The sequence below is a fragment of the Vipera berus genome (assembly GCF_964194415.1).
Source record: "Vipera berus genome assembly, chromosome: 3".
Classification (NCBI taxonomy): Eukaryota; Metazoa; Chordata; class Lepidosauria; order Squamata; family Viperidae; genus Vipera; species Vipera berus.
This window is the reverse complement of record NC_138204.1, coordinates 128,519,018-128,526,458: the sequence shown is the minus strand read 5'-3', so window position 1 is coordinate 128,526,458 and position 7,441 is coordinate 128,519,018.

Here is a 7,441-nt window from a genome sequence, read left to right as displayed (position 1 = left end):
TGCATGGGCAAAATAAGTCTGGCAATGTATGTTTTACCCTTCCCCGTTTTTAATTCTATTTTTAATTATATGTCTTTTATATGCTTTTATCGTTTATGCCTGTAAACCATCCAGAGTCATTTGTCTTAATTTTGATAAATAAATGGATTTGACAATAAATGGGAAAGGAATTTTGCATACATCAAATGGTGAACAGATTTTGTGCCCACCTGCTTGCAGCAGCCCTACCTCTTAACCTCTTATTTTCCATACAGTCAGGTAGGATTTGCTGAGAAAGAGTGGTCGAAAGTGGTCAACTTTCATGGCTAACAGAGGACTAGAACTCATAGTTTCCTAATTTCTAAACCAGCACCTTAACAATTCCACCAGGCTCATTGCACAAATGAAGAAGCACACAGTGACTTTTGAATAAACATACAAAGAATTGCATGACCTCCACTCAATCTGTTGAAAAAGAACTTTTAAATCCACTGGTGTCTGAGCAGATAATGTTTTGATAAAGTTTGCTTATGGGATTGTCACAGAAAGTTGAAAATGAAGATCTTGTGATCGTAACAGCTTCAGTAAAAAGGTAAAGGTTCCCCCGCACATGCGTGCTAGTCGTTTCCAACTCTAGGGGCTGGTGCTCGTCTCTGTTTCAAAGCCGAAGAGCCAGCGCTTGTCCGAGGACGTCTCCGTGGTCATGTGGCCGGCATGACTAGACACCAAAGGCGCACAGAATGCTGTTACCTTCCCACCGTAGTGGTCCCTATTTTTCTACTTGCATTTTTATGTGCTTTCGAACTGCTAGGTTGGCAGAAGCTGGGATGAGTAACAGGCGCTCACTCTGTTACACGGCACTCAGGATTCCACCCGCCAAACTGCCGACCTGATCGACAAGCTCAGCATCCTAACCCACTGAGCCACCGCGTCCCTATTAACAACTTCAGTAGCACTGAAGCATTCCTTTCCTAACTTTCTTTTTTTTTTCCTTCTGGAGTCATGGGTTCCAGATTTTGGGTGCATTCTGTAAGTCCATTTGAGGTATACTAGTTCCAAAATTGTTGCCCTGTGATGCATCATTTCAAGTAGTTAAAGGTCATGACGAGAATTTTAGGTAGTATTGATATAGAATTTCCATTTTCTAACCCTGAACTGGTTACTTGCTATCTCAAGAAGAATATTTAGAGAAAAGGCTGGCAAATGCTGTTTCTTCTTCAGCTTCACTCTTATTTAGAAATAAAACTTCATTATTCTAGGACAGTCAGTTGTTAATTTCTACATAATATTTCCCATGTCTTCAGCAACAAACCAACCGATTACAGACATAGATTCCTCCAGAGAACAAAGTCACTTTTTTGAGAGATGGCATCATTTTCTAAAAAAAGCCATGTAAAGTTTCTGCCCTTTTTATTTGAAAGAATGCAGTCTTCCTACAGAAAAAAAATATTTGGAGCTGTGGGTTTTCAAGAGTTTCTAATATGGAGCTGAGCCAGTAACAGCAACTTATTGTGTAAATTCCACTGATTTGTGGTAGTAGACTTGAGTGGGAACTAAGCAACAGACATTGCTAAGCAACAGTTTCTGTTCTGGTTGAAAGATATTGACATGACAAGATGCAGAAATAGTATTACGGTGAATGAGAATGATGGCTGTAAAGTAGAATAGGCAGAAATCTTAACACATTCTAAGAAGAATCCTGGGAGTATGCATATTATTAATACCCACTGTTTACTCAAATGTGTTAGACACATTTCTGGAGAATTCTATCCAAGTAAGATTGCCAGCTTTTTCTGCTAGCCTGTTCGTAAGCATTTAATTGTAGCAGGATACCCAGAGAATTGGCAGATGGAACTTTTTATCACTTAACGCCAGAGGAAATTTCATTGAAGTTATTGGTACAAGAAGAGGCCCTATATAATTTGATGCAAATTAAATACTAAAGGCAACTTACCGGTAAACCCATCTGTTAAAAACCTTTCATCATGTGTTCATTTCTACAAATTCAAATGCTTAAAACCCATTTCTGAACTATGTTCATGTTTTAACAGATATGGACAGGGAAAAGGAATTCCATCCCTAAGCTCTACAAATATATGCCCATTAGCAGGATTTGTAATATTTTTCTGCCTATCTTTGTATCATTATATCATTGTCACTGTTTACTTTGCTTCTGGAATCAGGAGAATCTAATCTGCTAGCATGTCCTCTGCTATGCACATTGGCAAGAGACCAACAGGAAATCAGGTCAAACATTCTATGCAACACTCTTGATGACTTTTCAAAGTCGATATCCAACAAATACAGAAAGTGATCATTTGCTAATTATGGTTGCCTGGTCTGTTAAAACATGCACTCAATCTCTCATGCTGGCAAGACACAGCTTACTTTCCTGGAATAGAACATGCCACTTAGTCAACATGTTTAGACTATTGTTAGCTTCTTCTGTAACCAAACACTTCCTTCTATACAATTTCCTTAAGAGACTTAACATGTGTATATGCTATATTAAACCAAATCTCAGGATGCTACAGAATAACCTTGAATACTACAGTAAATGAATAATTTAGTATTATTAATTATTACTATTATTTGTTAAATGTTAACAAATGTTTAAAAATGTTTTCTAAAAAAATGTGGCAAACTTTAATTTCTTTAGCCAGATTACAGCCCTTTATATATTAGATGGATGGGATGTTTTATGATGGCAGAAGTACTTTTAGTTGGAAGCATCTTGCTAATTAATGTCAGCAATGGTTAATTTTCAGGAGTTTTCTATCTCAGCCTCCATTAAAATGCTAAGTTAACAATCAGATTACCAAATTTCATTTGATCATCAAATGTTGCTTCTTCTTCCCATTTAAGACACATAACATCATTCTCAATATTTAAGACTGAGCAAAGCAATAGAATGAAATAATTAAGGTGGCTGTAAAGCATTAAGAAAATTATTCTTGTGGGGAATTATTCTTGCCTTTTTCATCTCTATTCTCTATATTTTTGTTTATTATGTTATGATGTTTTTATGATATTTATTGTAAGATTTATAGTCTACACCAGGAATGTCCAACCTGTGACAGCTAATAATACAGCCCCACACATCATAAATTTTATAATGTCATTTATATTCATCAACTCTGTGTGTGTGTCTGTACAGATACCCACATATACATGCATACATACATACAATTTCTCTTCACTCAAGGCAAGCCAAATGGTTGGCCCCCCATGGTCTATACAGTTGCCCAGCTAACATGTGACTCTGGGTCTCTAACAATAAAAACAATAATAAATAGAAAAAATATTACTCTATTACATCCTCATATAAAACATTACTCCAAAGATCCTCAAGACTGACCTTTTGTGCTTCCTTTTTGAGGTTAAGACACATTTTAATGTCTTCATGCACATTTTTTTGTTAGGGGAATAATTTCTGATCACCTTCTGAAATTTCTTTCTTACTTTTGGTTTCCCAGCTTAGCCAGCAGCCCTGAAATTCCACACTTAATTAGGTCCAATCCTGCTTAATCCCCAAGATTAGCCAAAGTTGGCTAAATATTTCTATTTAATTTTAATTTAATTTAATTTAATTTATTAGATTTATATACTGCCCTTTCCCAAAGGACTCAGGGCGGTTTACAGGGTATTTTAAAATCACACCAATACAAATACAAAAGTTAAAAAACAATTAAAAAGATTAAATTATCCCTGAAAATAAAAGCCCCAGTTAAAAATGCTGGTGCAAGTGACTTTATGGCATTAAATATTTTGGTTGCATATTTTGAATATGTAAATGTTATCACTTAAATATATCTGGTGGCCACAAAAAGGTGCTAGGTGAGAAAAACTGCTTTCTTGATTTGACTGCAAATCTTGATTTCATATATACATATATTATTTGGATTTATTGTATGTTTACAGCTGTCTGCATAATTGTATCCAGTGTTTTTTTTTAAAAAAAAAATACTAAGTAACCACACAATTTGTTGATCTCAGACCAAAGCATCGTTTAGTAGTCACCTCACAATATACTCATAAGCAGTGCTTTTTTTGTAAAAGAAAAAGGTGCCGGAACTCACACATGTCCTACAACCCGCTTTGCCTACCCTACAAGGTTCCATCCAAAAAAGGTGCCGGAACTCCGTTCTGAGCGTTCTATGAGAAAAAAAGCCCTGCTCATAAGAAATTTTATTCTGCTATGAATAGGATTAAAGCTTTAGGATCAACTAAAGCTGAGGGTTTTGATTTTTCAAACAAACAAAATAGCCCTAGGTATGAAATTGTTTTGCATGTGTCTTCTAATCCTGCCCTTTGGAACCAGTTACCCGTAGAGCTCAGGACTGCCCCTGATCTTTGTTCGTTCCGCCGGGACCTGAAGACCTGGCTCTTTGAGCTTTCCAGCCAGGACTGAGAATTTTAATTTTAACTTATTGTAATTGGGTTTTAATTGGAGCTATAGGCGTTTTATATTTTACTCAAGGATAATTTAATTATTTTAATTGTTATTAACTTTTTGTATTTGTAGTGTTATTTTAATTACCTTGTGAACCGCCCTGAGTCCCATGGGAGAAGGGCGGTATGTAAGTTCAATAAATAAATAAATAAATAAATAAATAAATAAATAAATAAATAAATAAATAAATAAATAATCATACTTACTTAGCTTGTTTGATTCATTTCGTATATTAAGTTCTTTGTCAAAAGCTCAAACTCCTTTTTTCACTTTCAAAGACCACTGAACCCCTTTCTTTTAATGAAATTGTAGCAAAATACAAGGCAGAGACAGTTGGTCTTCTGGTTGCTGCTGAACTACCGTTCCAAGAATTCCTCACCATGGGTCATACTAGAATTGGTGAGATATATAGTTCAGCGGTGTAGAGCCTTATTTCTGCTATTTTATCTAACATGAATTTTGTCACGTTTAAGGCAAAAGTAAGAAAGGACAACTTCCTACTTGTCCTTCTATCTCTATGGTACATTCCATTCTAAATAGGTACCCATTTTAAAGAACCCTTAGTACTTCTTTCCAACTTTGGAGAAGGATGTTTATGGTAGATATATATTTGGCAGGAAATTCTTAAGAAGATATAATAATAATTAATAATAATTAATAAATGATAATAATAATATAATAATAATAATAATAATAATAATAATAATAATAATAATAATAATAATAATAATAATAATAATAAGAAGAAGAAGAAGAAGAAGAAGAAGTAGTAGTAGTAGTAGTAGTTGGAAGGGACCTTGGAGGTCATCTAGTCCAACCCCCTGCTAAGGCAGGAAACCCTATACCATTTCAGACAAATGGCTGTCCAGTCTCTTCTTAAAAACTTCCAGTATTGGAGCATTCACAGCTTCTGGAGGCAGGTTGTTCCACTGGTTAATTGTTCTAACTGTCAGGAAGTTTCTCCTTAGTTCTAGGTTGCTTCTCTCCTTGACTAGTTTCCATCCATTGCTTCTTGTCCTGCTTTCAGGTGCTCTGGAGAACAGCCTGGCTCCCTCTTCTTTGTGGCAGCCCCTGAGATATTGGAACACTGCTATCATGTCACCCCTCGCCTTTCTCTTCATTAAACTACACATACCCAATTCCAGCAACCGTTCCCTATATGTCTTAGCCTCCAGTCCCCCAGTCATCTTTGTTGCTCTTCTCTGTACTCTTTCTAGAGTCTCGACATCTTTTTTACATCGTGGTGACCAAAACTGGATGCAGTATTCCAGGTGTGGCCTTACCAAGGCATTGTAAAGTGGTATTAGTACTTCACGTGATCTTGATTCTATCCCTCTGTTAATGTAGCCTAGCACTGTGTTGGCTTTTTTGGCAGCTGCAGATATAAAATATAACTTTTCACTGACAAGCTGTTGTCCCATCTCTGAAAGCACCAATATGTTTATACTTAATCTATTGAGGTTTGTAGATTTTTATATCATAAAGAGTGCAAGTGCAATAATAAGACTTTACTTAGCACCTTTAAGAACCTCTTTATTTCATTCATCTTGCCCACTATAAAAAAAAATCCAGCCTGCTTTTAAATGTAGACAGTACTTTGGAAATTATAAATACTTCAATTATCTAAAGAAGGAATTTCATAAAGAAGTAATGAAAAACATAACCTCATTCCTCCGAAGTGATCTGATAAGGTGGTATTAGTTTTGGAACTGTTGATCATCGTGACTTGTTTTCTTTTCCCTGCAATGCCACAATTTATAAATAGTTGAGGCAGCATGCGGAATATTACAACATTTATCTCTCTTTCAAATCAAAGCAGCACCTGAGAATGCAAAGCATAGCTTATTTATGGGATGTTTGAACTTAAAGTCTGCTTCTTCTTTTAAGGACTTCTGATGTATGTTTGGGGTTTAGACTCAGAGCCATGGCATGTCTAACTTGATCCTGGCACATTCTCTGGAGTGGGGTAGGGCCAGGAGAGATACGGAAGCCCCATCATAGCCAGTCTGCTGTGGCAATCAACAATTTTATTCAGTATTCTACAATCAAGGATAACAAGACGTGTTTTCTCCTGTGGTATCTTGGTACTCAACTGCTTTGAAACTCAGCAAACTTGGTAATGTATTTTGATGCGAAAATTTTGTCCTGGTACTCATTGTTCTTTGGTACTCAGTGCACAAGCTAGAACTCGTCAGTGTCAGCTGCTCTGTGACTTACTACATTATTCCTTATGGAAAACATTTGTTTGGTGCTCATTGTTTTTGGTACTCATCGCACCTCCCGGAACCAATTAATGTTGAGTATATTCATGTCACTAGACATGTGGACTTGCTTTGAAAGATCTGCCCAAATTATTTAAAAGGGCTTTTCTTTTGTACCCTTTTCAGAAATTTCCAAGAATGTTTTTCATTGTCCCCATCCTAAGATATTTGTCTTGTTTTTAGAGACAGGAGATGGGTAGAACCTGTATTTTGGCTTTCCTGTGAATTCTAGTTAATTTCAGGCAAAAACTAATGAGCACCCATAATATATTGCCACCAGAACCTGCCTGTCCTTGCAGTTATGTTCAAGGTGTGCTAGAATTTCTCAAAAAACAAACAAACAACCCATAATAATTATTAAACCATTAAAATACATTATTAATAAGCTACAGCCTGTATTTAGACAATGATATTGTACTTTCTCAGGCAATGGGTGGCAGGCCCATAGCTGCATATAAACCTGAAGCATATTCTCACAAGCCACAAGGGACAATAGGGCAATGATTCTACTATGGAACCAGATCCTTCAACAAACCTAGATGTCTACTTTGCCCCTGCATCTACATTAACAGCACTGTCACAGGCCCCCAACAAGTACACAAGATCACAGATGTCTTCCCGTGCCCCTTCTCTAATAAGATATAGACCATCATGTGCCAACAATGAACATAGAATTCTACATAGGCAAAGAGGTCAAATTTTGTGCAAAACAATTAATGGGCATGTTTGATTCCAGGCCCAAAACAAA